The 14,134-nt window shown below is 35.7% G+C and overlaps 1 long non-coding RNA gene across 1 annotated transcript in view; it reads right to left on the bottom strand.

The window, feature by feature from the left end:
- Positions 1-13,204, bottom strand: part of LOC144321991 (uncharacterized) — a 29,438-nt gene extending 16,234 nt beyond the window's left edge. Inside the window, exon 1 of the long non-coding RNA XR_013387537.1 lies at positions 10,146-13,204. This is a non-coding gene — a long non-coding RNA (uncharacterized LOC144321991). The remainder of the gene's footprint in view (positions 1-10,145) is intronic.
- Positions 13,205-14,134: the final 930 nt, after the last annotated feature.

Genomic DNA, 14,134 nt, shown 5'->3' with positions numbered 1-14,134 from the left:
AATCTACAGTTGGGTTGCTGCTGGAGCTAACATTCGTGGATATATCAACAATCTGGTAGTTGTGATCACTTCATTTTTGTTTTAGGGCTTTTTGGTTTCTGGTAACAGATATATATCTTAACTTGCTTAGTCCAAAAAGGAATTCGTAGGCTCATGTAACCAAAAAGAGGAAAGGCAAAGTTCAGGTAAGGAGCCATTGTAATCAGAAATCAAATACCATCAAGGTCACATTCTGACTGCTTTTTCTCTGTTTATTTGTGTGTCAGCTTCATTCTCTTGGTTTAGTTTCTCCATGAAAATGGAAAACCTTGTTGCTTACAGATCAGCAATAAGATCAGGGTGCTCATCTACCTGGCTTATTGATCAGAAAGAAAACAGCATTAATCTATAGCTCAAGTTTGAAATTCTAGAGGATGGCATTTCATAGTCTCAGACTCAGTCATGTACCAAACTCAGACCCAGTAATATGGATATTAAGATAGGTCTAGATTGAGTCAGGTGCTTTTCTTACTCAATCACCAAAGTCAAGGACACACGGTCAGGTAAGAGAATGGCTGCCCCTATCCAAACAATAGCTGCATTTTGGCTTTTTGGGTGGCCGTGTAAGGAAAGAGAGGGAAAAGAAAATGATTACTCCAGCAGTAGGGATTGAATGGGCATTGTCAATGAGAGGATTACTGGGAGCCAGCAAGCCACCCTATTTATGTTTAACAAAAAGTTGAACAAAATCAATGTCTATATAGTCCAACTCATGACCATTCCTTCCAGCTACTCATTCAACTGATTTCTGTAAAGAAAACCCCATATTATCAGTATCAAACGGCTGATTTTTCCTCCAGAAAGTAGTGCCATCCTGCTCTCCCTTTCAGTGCTACTGCCTCCCCTACTGCTAGGGCTAAACAGCCAGCTCACTCTCAACCCACCTTTACTTGTCATGAAGTCTTAATAGGACATTTCAGAATGGAAGCTCATTCTTACTGGTAAGAAGACTTTTAGTTCTTGCTTATCCAAATACAAGGATCAACCCAGAGAGAAAAAGAGAAAAGAACAAGAGAAAAGGCTTGTTTTAAGGTTCTGTTTGTCCAGGTGTCACCCATTTCTGTCAACTCCTCCCCCATGCTTCTATCCTGTTGTTAATTTTTAAGCATCCATGAGAGGCTCTCTCTGGCAGGGATACCTAGAAGAGGGGGCATTGCACTCTTTATTTCTATTAGTTACATTGTGCTTTACACACTTACAGTTTCTGTAGCATGGTATAGCCATGCTCTATAGTTCAATGGTAGAAAAAAGACAGAGGGAAAACTCAGAGAAAAAAACACAACACAATCCCAGTATTCTGGAACACCTGAAGTGGTAATGAGAACCTTGGGTGAGAGTAACTAGTAGTCAGCTATGCTCATCCATCTCTCAGTATTCTATTGCTCACACCATTCTTTTAAATCCAGGATATAGAAAACTGACTTGCGGTTGACACTGGGGTGAGGCGGGGGTGGTGTACAGATATGCAACTCATTCCAGAGGTGTCTGAACCTGAGTCCAAGAGCATCGGTGACTTGGCCAAATTTTCTTGGCAGATCAGAGATCTAAGGAGATGAGATCAGAGGGATGGGAAAAAAATATACACATGGGGTGGCTTCTTCCCTAATTTAGGCAACCTGCTGTCTGGAAAATACCCTATCAAGCCAAAATTGTGCCCAAGATTCAGGCTGACCAGGGATGTCTTTTAGTCCCCAGGGAGTTATCCTGTTATTGTTTCAGGGTTTAAGAAGGCTCATCAGGAGTGAAGCACACATAGCTTTATTCCCTGCTCCCACATCCCCAATTTTCTCAGGAGAATACTCTGGGTATTAGGGCTGTGGAAAAAAAATGACATAGTCTTCTTTTCTCTGTCCTCATGCACAGGATTTCACAATTTAGCTTCAGGGGGTCCCCGGGGATTCTTTCTCAGTGATCAACAAGAGGCCAGCATGAATGCTTTAACCTCAGACACTGGTCTCATTTGAATCTGGGGGGAAAAAAATCCAAGACTGGTACTTTACCCTATCAGAATATTTTGGATCTTTACTCAAAATCAATATTTTCATCCTATTTCCACTTAAATCATTTAAGTTGGTGATCATCAATCAATAATATCCACTGAGGTAACCACTAAGAACCACTGTTCTTTAATATCAGCAAAAATCTAATTAGTATTCATACTTCAGAAAGTGTTTCATAACTTTATTTTTTTACTTGGTTCACTTCAATTACGATCAAACAAGGACCACACATTGAATTTGGTTATTATGTGTTTTCAGTTGCTTTATAATATATATAGATTTTCCTTTTATCATTTTTCCTTTGCTTGCTATTAATGTGTATGAAAAATAGGGATTTTTTTATAGGATATCTGTTGTTTCAGAATTTTCCATATTCTAGATTTTGGAGACTATATCCTGGTGGTATCATTTAATCCACTCCTCTGTTCCTTGTATTTCCTATAAAACTCGGACCTAGAGGCTTGACTAGATATAGGTTAGGTTTGATACAGGAGAGCATGAAGACTTGCTAGGTGATGGTACATCTTTCATACCAAGATGTCTCCAGCTATCTGTCTTTTTGCTATGTGAAGATTGATCATTGGGTTCAGGGTTGTCCATCTGATCCATCCACTGTAAAATTTCCCAGCTACATCTTCCCACCTACTCATTTTAGCAGCCATTAATGATCACTGTCAGATCTACTCTCACATTATCAGAATCACTAATTTTTTTTTTTGAAGAGCTGAGAGTATTCCATAATGGCATATATGGTTTTTCATTTGGAATGAACTACTTGTTTCTTTCATTAACGTATTTTATTGAATTAAATAACATTTAAAATGAAACTTGATAACTGACCTTTCTTTTTTCTCCCTCCTTTTAGTAATTTGAGATAATTTTGGAGTCTTATAAAAGACACTTAAGGTGCTGTGCTCTTTCACAAGAAAAGCCAAAACGTTGTTTTTGGAGCTGTTTTTATCGTGTGTGTGTATTTTTCCTCCATTACTGTCAAGTGTAATTTTAGCCTTACACAAATGATCTGTTGATTTGAAATATCATGGGAAAACTCTGACCTAGAACATTTTCAAAGAGATTACTGGAAACACAAGAAAGCTAAGGACATTTGGCAAGGTAGATATATTACATACTTTAAATCTCTACACAACTACATAGCTTTCTTCTTCCTCAGACTTTTCAATTTCAAATTTGGTCTCTCAAGTTCCTGTAAAATAAATCTCAAGAACCCTAACAATATTTGATGCTTGCCTTTATCTGGCCCCTTTACCAACTTCATCAGTTTTATACCCTACCATTTGTGTGCATTTCCCTTCTGGTCAAACTTGACAATTGACTATTCCCCTTAGACTTTTTGTTCCCCTGATGTGTAAAGTACTTGCCCTTTGGATACACAGGAGTTTTACCTCTCTATTTCTTAAGGTAAACACCTTCTTTGTACATTCACGCATATGCAAGCTCTCTTATTAGACTTCCAGTGGACAGCTACTCTATCTTGGCTAGCACCTTGTGTTCCTGCTTTTTAAAAGAAATGAGCACCATAACTCCTCTTGGGGTAATACCTCCCTCACATGACCCTGTTAATCAATGGTGTCCAACACCAAACAGTAGATAGCTCCTGGTCCACTCTAGATGGATTAAAAGATACTTTCACCATAAAATTTTAATTATAAGCAGTTACTAAAAGACTAAGAAGGGTTAGAAATGATTACTCGGCAGCCAGATGAGTTTTTCAAGTATTAATAGCTAATATTCACTGAGTGCTTGTCAAAGAATCCTATGTGCAAATGTGGCAAAACCACATCTTAGTGTTTATTTTTGTGGTATTTGGGGGTATTTCTCATTCTCTCTTCTTTCTCTCTCTTACACTCAGGGGGTCATCACTCTAGTCTCAGTTCACATTCACTCAGGAACCAAGATTTTAAAAAATGTAGACCTAAAATGCCAGGTGAGTTCTTATAGGCATACTTGGAGGACTGTTTTCTCTGATCCCAAAAGAACAAATAAAACTGGAATTGGAAAAAAGAAAGACAGAGAGTAGAGTGGGAAGTCAAAATGGAGAAGGAAATGGTTAGAAGGACAAAGGACAAAAACCTTCAGAGGTTCAGTGAACAGAGTGGAAGGTTTTCTGATTTTTCACCTACGGATAACCTCACAAACCCTGGACACTTGTGGTTTCTCCTGAAAGAAAGGATAAGGGAACTTGGATCTTTTATGAGAAGATGGTGGCACTGAAAAAGCAAATCAAACAAAACTCTTACTGTAATCACAATCAAACTGGAACTGAATAAAATCAATGGGGAACCTCCCTACCTATGAGGTAGTGGTAAAAAACAATGTTAATTTTCTTTCTTTCCAGTTGGTTATACCTGACACAATTCTTTTGTTTCAAACTGTAATGGCTTCAACTTTCAGTACTCTGTTAAGTAAAAATGTACTAATGATGTAATAACAAGAGCAAGTATTGTTTCTAACTTGTTTTTGTTTCTAACTTTTAATATTTCTTCATTAGATACAATGTTGGCTATTAGTCTAAGATATCCATTTTCATGTTGAGGAGTTAGCCTGCTATTCCTAGATTTTTTGAATGCTTTGCTTAGCAATGGATAGATTGAGTCTTCAAGTTACTTATTGGAGTGAAAAAAGATTTACTTATATTGGTCACATGGGAGTGATGTTTATTATGATCAAATTCTGTTCCTAAAATGTAATTAACCATGGTTATGCTGAACAACTTTAAAAATACAGAGAATATGGTTTGCAAGAATGACATCTTCAGAAGCACATTTATAAGTGATTTGGCTCCTTTTACCACCCCTATAATTTTTGTTTGGTTTAGTATGAAGATTAGCTAGGCTTTGGAAAAAACATGGCAGCATGATGTAGTTGTTAACAACATGGCCAGCTAAGTTCACTGTCAAAGGGTTCACTGAGTATCCTGCCTTTGACCACTTATTTGTTGCATGACCTTCAACGAGTCACCTGACTGACAAGGATAAGGGTGACAGAACAGAATGTCAAGGTTAAAATGGCACAATTAAGAATTGAGAAGGGATGGAAAACAAAAGGTAAGTTTGCTACTTCTTATATTTTTATAGCTCCGGTCAAAATATGTAATTTAAAGTTGATAGATATATCCATCTGCCTATTTTTACCTTTATTACTATGAAGATAAACCCTAAGGCTAATATTTGGCATTTGAGGAAATAATATTGAGAGGAAGAAGAAATAGGTTAATTTATTATCTTTTTAAAGATATTATTTATTTATTCATGAGAGACACAGAGAGAGAGAGCTAGAGAGACAGGCAGAGGGAGAAGCAGGCTCTCTGTGGGGAGCCCAATGTGGGACTAGATCCCAGGACCATGGGATCATGACCTGAGCCAAAGGCAGATGCTCAACCACTGAGTCACCCAGGTGCACTGAGAAATAGGTTAATTTAATCATTATTCAGAACAGACTGTCTAAAGCAGGGGTCAACACATAAGAACCAATGGTGAAATCAGGCACACCACCTGTTTTGGTAGATAAAATTTAATGAACACAGCCGCTTGTTTACATATTATCTATGGCTGTTTTTGTGCTACAACACTAAGTCAAGAAGCTGCCAGAAATAATCTGGAAAGCCTAGAATATTCACTGTCTTGCCTGTTGCAGAAAATGTTTGAGGATACCTGCTCTAATGCAATAGAATATTAAGTACAGTATATACAATTACAAGTATAAAGGTAACCTCTATTAAAAAATACAATTATTTCATATTATTTAAAAAATCACCAACATAGAAGTTGCTCAGAAAGAATGACAATGTGATTGACAGCCAGCTTTTCAATGGAAATTAAGTCAGAGAACAATGATATATTTTCACAGTAATAGAAGAAAATAATTATTCAAGTTTAGTTACCCTACTAGATTATCATTTGAGCCTGAGATTAAAATAAAGATATTATTCTGACAAAGATTTAAAAAGTATACCACTAACAGATCTTCAATAATACAATGTTAAAAAAATGTATTTCAGAAAGTAGGAAAATCATATCAGAAATACGGTCAGAAACAAAGAAAAATTGATGAACAAAGGAGCATGTGAGGAGATCTGAGTAAACACTGTATAAAACAGTAATGAAACTGTCTAATTTGGAGACAAAATTAAACAGCAGAACTAAGATATTTGACACAAATGCATGAAAGATAAAATAGTGAACTGAGAGGCATGAAGTCTATGTGTTGTCAGGAAGACTTACTGAAATTAATTTATATTTTAAGAAAATGTTCACTTTAAAATTTAAGGGGTAATTGCCAAAAGAAATTCCAAAATAGCAGAGAAGGAAAATAGGAAAATCATTTGAAATGCAACTGACTAAAAGGTAGAAAGAGAGAAAACCAGTATCATAGAATTTACAATGTATCTGAATCTATGGGATATGGTTAAAAGAGAACACAAAGGAAAAACTATGTGTCTTACTGAGATGCATCATTAACTATGTAATCTAAAAAAAAAAAAGTGTAAATATGCAAAATAAGATAAAACAATTTATGCAACTGAATAAAAGAAACCTCATTTAAGATGCAGGACAGAAGGGGGAGCTCTCATGCTCTACCGCTTGTCCTCAATTGCAAACTCCCAACAGGAGACCTACCTTGCATTTCCCACAGGAAGAAGCCTACTTTATTGCTCTAGCAGGAGGAAGGAAGGATTTCTCTTTACCCAGTAACAAGTTCACACAGTAATTCAGTCAGTGAGAAGCCATCACCATCCTGAATTCTCACTTTCCTCCAATGAACTTGTGAACAAAGCAGGCCCTCCCAATTTTCTCCCTTTCTCTGTAAAGTAACATCCCTTTCCTTTCATCTCTGGACTTGCCTATGGTTTGCCATAGCTTGGGTGCCCTGAATTGTAATTCTTCTGTTATTCCCCAGTAAACCCATTTCACTGGTAAAATAACTGACTTTTCTACTTCTAAAAGTTGAAGGTGAAATACCCTAAACTTGCAGATGTAATTTTAAAAGTCAAGAGATTACATTGTTTCACATTGCAAATAAAATATATCATGAATGAAATGGTTATTAAAATGATATATATAATATATATAATATATATATGTTATATATATATTTTATATATATATAGAGAGAGTTTGGGTGAAAATCTAAATGAATTAATACAGAAAAGACAGAGAAAGTTACCAAAATGCAAGAAGCTATCATATTTTTTCAGTTATTCCACAAAATCTTTGAAGAACAAAAGAGAAAAATCACATAGGTCATTTTCACAAATGCTTAAAAGGTATTTGATAAAATTCTACATCTATTCTTGGATTACAAAAATATACCTAAGAGGGATAGATCTTAATATATCATAAAGCATATCTACCTACATCTGCAAGTCAACTTCCTGCTTAAGGGGAAGCACCAGAAGTAGTACTATTAATGTCAGGAATAGACAGCAGGTGCTATTTTTTTTTTATGTTGTACTGGAGATAGTGGCCATTCTAATTAGGTAAGAGAAAGAGAGTTATAAAAATTAAGAGCAAGTAAATGATCACTTTATGAAGATGATATAATCCTAAACCTAGAAAAATGGAAGAGAAATAATGGAGTAACTATTAAAAACAATGAGAATTTGATAATGTGCTTGAGGAAACTGATGATATACAAACATTCACAGTCTTTACATATGCCCACCATATTCAGTTAGAAGGTTAAAGATCAGATATAATTTATAACATGAATAAAATAAAATATTCTGTTTGAGAGAAAAATCTAACAAAGTCAAAATACAAATGATTAAATGAAAATTTCTGCAAATCAGAAAAAGGGCAAAGGGTTTGTTGCCCTAATGTACAAAGAGCTTCTATAAGTCAGTAACAAAAATACTAAGAGCCCCAAATAAATATGACCAAAAAACAGGTCCCAGAAAAGAAAATTCAGATGGCTGTGCTGACTGCTCTCATTTTAAATTAACGACAATGAACTCTGAATGGGCTTCTGATGCTGTCCAGGACTCATACCAGTTTCTTACTTCAGTTATTCATAGAAGATGAATTCATACCTTCTCCTCTATAATCAGACATTACCTTCTTTCCCATTCTTATTCTCCACTGCTACCCAAGTCCAAGCCATCCTGTCTCTCACTAGGATTATTCTAAGAGATTCCTAACTGGGAGCTGGAGCTATTCAATTATAGGAGTCATTAATAAACTGAGAAAACTTATATATATCCATGATTATTTATTCAAACTAACACTTATTCAAATATTTATAGCATATGTATTCAAAAGGCAAATATTTACCTGAGCACCTACTATACACTAAGCAGTGTTCAAGTCTGGGACATGGCAGAGAGGAAACCGAGTCTCTGCATTCACAAAGCTTATATTTTAGATGGAAAGGCTGATAGCTATATAAATATATGTCAGGTAGTGAATGTCAAAGAAGAAAAACCAAGCAAGGAGGAAGGAATAACCAGCTAATGTTTTTGAAGGGAGGCCAGAGAAGCTTTCCTTGCTCACCCTGACAGAAAGACATTTGAGCAGAGACCTATGAAGCTGAAGTATGGAGCAATGCGGATATCAAAGTGGGCAGCATGAATTTAAATACTAAATAAAGTAAATTCTATGCACTAATAGTATGATTATAGTGCTTACAAAATCTTTAAACATTTGATAAGGCCTGAAAAACTCCTTTATTACAAGGGTGCCAATGCTAAAAAAAAAAAAAAAAAAAAAAAAAGATCAGAAGTAGTCCACATCTATTTTATACATAAAATACATTGGTTGTTGTTGGTATATGTGAGTACTATGAACTTTTGTCCATAATAGGGAGAGTTAAGCCAAAGACTGAATTTTTATACCATGCTTAGTTTAAAAATAAACACAAATAACCCTCCTTCCTTCACTCACCCTCTAAATTTTGGCTGTCTTTACTAAAAAACATCCTTTTAATTTAATCCTGAAAACAACATGGAGAATGACTTTCTTTCAAAACAAGTTTTCCCTTGAAGAGAAACACATGTCCAAAGTACAAACAACATTCCAGAGTCTGACTTAAGGCTACTTAATTTCTGCACAATGACGTCATACTTAGGCTACTGAACATGCTCCTGTATGTATCATTTCTTCTACAATTCTAAAATTTAGGCCTATTCATGGAAGCAGACCTATCATTCTATGCAACTTGGTGAGAGAAACAAGTACTTCCCAGGTCACAAATAATTTCTCAAAGTAACCAAAATCAATATTCCAACATATTTTTTAAAATTTGCTAGCCAATTTTAAAATCTGTTTATAAAGAAAAGACCTAAGAATAGCCAAGAAAATTTTGAAGAAAAAAAAAAAGATTTATGAGTAAACCAGGCTACTGGGTATCCAAGGAAAATATAGAGCTTGCTTGCCTGGTTGATTGATTGATTATTTATTTATTTATTGGGTTTATTTGAATTCCAGTTAGTTAACATGCAGTGTAATATTAGTTTCAGGTATAGAATTTAGTGATCCATCACTTACATCTAACACTCAGTGCTCATCCTAACAAGTGCCTTTTTTAACACCCATCACCCATCTAGCCCATCTCCCACCCACCTCCTCTCTGATAACCATCAGTTTGTTCTCTATTATTAAGAGTCTGCTTCTTGGTATGTGTGTCTCGCTCTTTTTCCCCCTATGATCATTTGTTTCTTAAATTCCACTTAGGAGTGAAATCATATAGTATTTGTCTTTTTCTGATTGACTTACTGTGCTTAGTGTAATAATCTCTGCCTCCATCCGTGTCATTGCAAATCACAGGATTTTATTATTTTTTATGGATCAGTAATATTGTACTATATCTTTTTTGTCCATTCATCAGCTATAATAATTGAGAATGTTATACTGGATCATTGAAATAGAGGAAAAGAGAACCTAGGAACATCCCTGTGGTTACATGGTGACATTTCAAATTAGTAGAGAAAGGATGACCCAACTACTCCAAAGTAGTATTAGCACAATATACATACTGGAAAAAATAAAATAGGTAGCTCTCCACCACATATCATACATGTATTAAAATAACCCTAGCTCAGTAACAGATAACCATCCTAAATTTCAATGATGTAACCGAATACTCACTCACTTCTTGCTCATGTAAAGCTCAACAGGTGGTGGGATGGGTTGAGGGGATCTTCTCCACGCAATCTCGCAAGGACTCTGGCTCACAGAAACTTCATCTTCAAAAGATGTCTGGCAAGGGAGCCCAGGATGTCAACATCCTGCTGGAAAACATGGGAAGAAATGTGGAAGATGGCCTAGAACATTTTGTGGGGAGGTGAACATCATGTAATCATTTTACCCATATTCCATTGGCTAGCATTTGCCTAATTGCAAGGAGGCTGGCAAACTAAGTTAGGTATCAGCCATGTACCTGAGGGAAAGAAGAAATAGACGAAGTGAGCACTCAGCTAATATCTAGTACAGTACATCTTTCTGGTTACCAAGTATCCTACTATAAGTAGAGCATACTTCTTTACTCGCCAAGTGAGAAAACCCCAAATTCCATCCAGTTATTGTAACCAGCTTCAAGTCCAAAATCTGAGTGATAACATGGTTCTTTCCATCAGTTCTGGATATAGTTCCTGACATTCAGTGATACTTGCACAAACAAGTCAAGAAAGTCTTCCTACTGCCATCTGGCCCAACATATTATAGTCAAGCAGGGATAAAATTTGTAATAAGCTGTACCTAGTAAAGAAACATGTGGAAGGAACTGGTCTATAATAGTTATGATAAGCTTCTGGCAGGAATTTTGAGGTCCTTTTAACCTGGCAGTAAGAATATATCCTTGATTTCAACTTTGCTACCTGGGAGGAACTACTTATTCAATGTTCTTCATAGCTCTGGATCTACTCTTTAGCAGCTGTTTTGTCCATTAGTACATTTGAAATATAAATAATGGAGAATGACCCTCCTCAGAGACTTTTAAACTTTTGCAACCCATATTTCCCCTGAGCAAGTTTAGGAGCCCCCAAATACTTCTAATGACAGAACATCCAAAAGCTGCTAAAGAAAAGGCTTTATTGGGTCATTTTTTTTTTTTTTGCATTATAAATAAGCAGATGTTTGCTTTTGAGAGAAAGGTATCTCTTCAGCTACATATGCTAATAGCATCTCCCAAAGTTATTTCCTAAATATAATTCTCAAGGTTGACTTATTTTTTTGTCCTTTGCTCCTTATCTTAAAGAAATCTTGTTTAGGAGGAAATACCACAATTTTACTCAGATCTGTGCTGGAGCCAGAAGTCATAATATGCATAATCTCTTATCACTTAGGACTAGAAGCAATGGTTTTTCCATCCTTTTTTGTGTTTTTATACTTGCAAGGTAAAAAATTCTTGTCATATCCCATCTCTTCTTTTATTATCTTGATAAATGCAGGTAGTAAGAGTCAACACTCACTACCAACATTATATTTTCTAGCCTTTCCCTAGAGCTATGGGTTCAAGGACATGTGGTTCACAATCCAAGTATTTGCAAGTGACCTTTTTAAAACCTCTTTCATCACTGCATTACACAAATCTCATTTTATAATATTGGATATTAGTTTTCATCTTGATTGACTGCTGGACCAATGAATGCCATGTACTATGGATTTATTTTTACAGTATCATCCTCTTTCCATCACCAATTTCTGAATCAGAGTAATAACACGTCTAACAAAAAAATCCCTAATTTTCATTGGTTTAACATGATAGGTGTTTGTTATGATAACTTAAATCCAATTGGTTCAAGTGAAGGAATATGTAGATGACAATGATTCTCATGGTTATTTAGGTTCCCAGGCTGATGGTTACTCCTACATCTTAAGAAGAGGGTCTTCTAATGGCTTACTGGGAATTGACATCCAGCCAAGGGACACAAGAAGAGTGGATGATAGGATTTTATGAGCTAGACTTGGAAGTAGTTAACAGCATTTTCACCCACATTCCACTAAAAAATTCTTAAGTCACAGGACCCCAATCTAACTTCAAGTGATGCTGAGAAATATAGATTGGTTGTGTATTAATTGGATTAAGAAGTTTGCCAATCTGTCAGAGTATATAGGGCAAGTTCCAAATAGATTAAAAGCTAGATATAACATAAACATATAAAAAGTAGTAGAGGAAAAAAGAGAAGAACTATGTCAGGAACTTTAGAGAGTATGGGGGCTCCATGGGCCTACACTGGGCATTCATTCATCTGAGACAGATGGGGGACAGAGCAGAGATAAAGTTTTCATTGATGGTACACACCTGAAAGGAGATGTTAGTGCTGCAGGAGACACAAGTACCTACGAGGGCTCTTGTTCCCTACTGAAAAAAAACCTGTCACTCTAGGTCACTGTAAGGTCATCAAACACTGTCAAGTGGGCATATTTAAATTCTCATTGTGGCTTGGAAAAGGGTAAATGGAAACAAACAACTCACAAAAATCCAAAAACTATATCGCTGGGAAAACTATATTGCCTAACTTGGGGAGGGGCAAGAAAGTCTTCCAAAGGAGATGCACCAAAGGTACAATGAAGAGTTTAGCTGCCACAAAGAACAGCAACAACATCACTGGATCCACCCCTAGTCTCTTAAGTATGAAAATATACTTAGAGATTTAGAAACATCTTAGAAAAGATGTTGAACATCAAGAACTCAAAGAACTCTCTCCATGAGTTCTTTTTTGAGGAATCTACAAGACAATAAACCTCATTCAAGCAAAAAATGACTGGGAAAACTTAAGCAATTCAGCTTTAATAGATACTTCATTGAAAATCTAAGATGAAAACTAAGGTGCAAAGGAGAGAACAATGTTAGGTAACCTGCTCTTTATGTGTTCTATGTTCCAATAAAGTAAAAATAAAATAATGGAACTAAAAATGGGAGGAGAATAAACTCAATGAAACGAGAGAGTAGAATGAACTCATTCAATGTAAAAAAGAATGAAAAAAAAAAAAAAAAGCCTTAGGTGAAGGCTGCTTGGGTGGCTCAGTTAGCTGAGCATCCAACTCTTGGTTTCAGCTCAGGTCATGATCTCATGGGTTGTGGGATGTTGCCCAGCCTTGGGCTCCATGCTGTGGAGACTCTGCTCTGCCCCTTCTCCCACTTGTGTGCTCTCTCTCTAATAAATAAAAAAAAAAACTTTAAAAAAATGTAATTTAGGTGAATGAGAATGTCATTAAAAAAGTAAAAAAATAGGGATCCCTGGGTGGCGCAGCGGTTTAGCGCCTGCCTCTGGCCCAGGGCGTGATCCTGGAGACCCGGGATCGAATCCCACGTCAGGCTCCCGGTGCATGGAGCCTGCTTCTCCCTCTGCCTATGTCTCTGCCTCTCTCTCTCTCTCTCTCTCTCTCTCTCTGTGACTATCATAAATAAATAAATAAAATAAATTTTTAAAAAATAAAAAAATAAAAAAAATAAAAAAATAAAGGACAATGGGCATCAAATATGGTAAAACAATTAGAACAGAAATATTAACTTTCCTACACACCAAATTTAAACTTTTTTTTTTTTTTTTTTTACAAAGACAGCATGGCAAATATAGTTTGAAGAGAAACAGTAAATATAATAAATGTAATAATTACAGCATAGATAATCCGACAGAAATGAAAGCAAACATACTCACTTTATCAACAAATGTGCAAGGGTCGAATCTGTCAGTTAAATGGAAAGATTTTCAACTTGGCTCATAAAGTTCTAACCATATACTCTATTCAAGAAACATACCTAAAACAGACTGATTCAGAAAGGCTAAAAATAAAGGGATGGTCAAATGTATCCCAGACAAATGGGAACACTAAAAAAGCAAGGACAGCAACACTGATGTCAGATCAAGTAGAAAGCAAACAATAGTAGGGAAAGATTTTCTAACTATGATTTCAAATTCATATGCAAAAATGAAATACAAAGGAAAAAACCAGAAGCATCTGACTATATACAGTAAGTGACAGAAAAACAGTGTGATAAAAAAGTTAATAAAACAAAATCAAGACAACTGACAAATTGGGAAAAAATATTTGTAACACACGTAACAGTTAAAGGTATAGTATATGCAGTGTATAAGTAAATCTTAAAAATTATGGGGAAAAAGTAAAAAAACAAAA

This window comes from Canis aureus, chromosome 10 (assembly GCF_053574225.1).
Source record: "Canis aureus isolate CA01 chromosome 10, VMU_Caureus_v.1.0, whole genome shotgun sequence".
Classification (NCBI taxonomy): Eukaryota; Metazoa; Chordata; class Mammalia; order Carnivora; family Canidae; genus Canis; species Canis aureus.
This window is presented reverse-complemented; position numbering and strand designations above follow the sequence as displayed.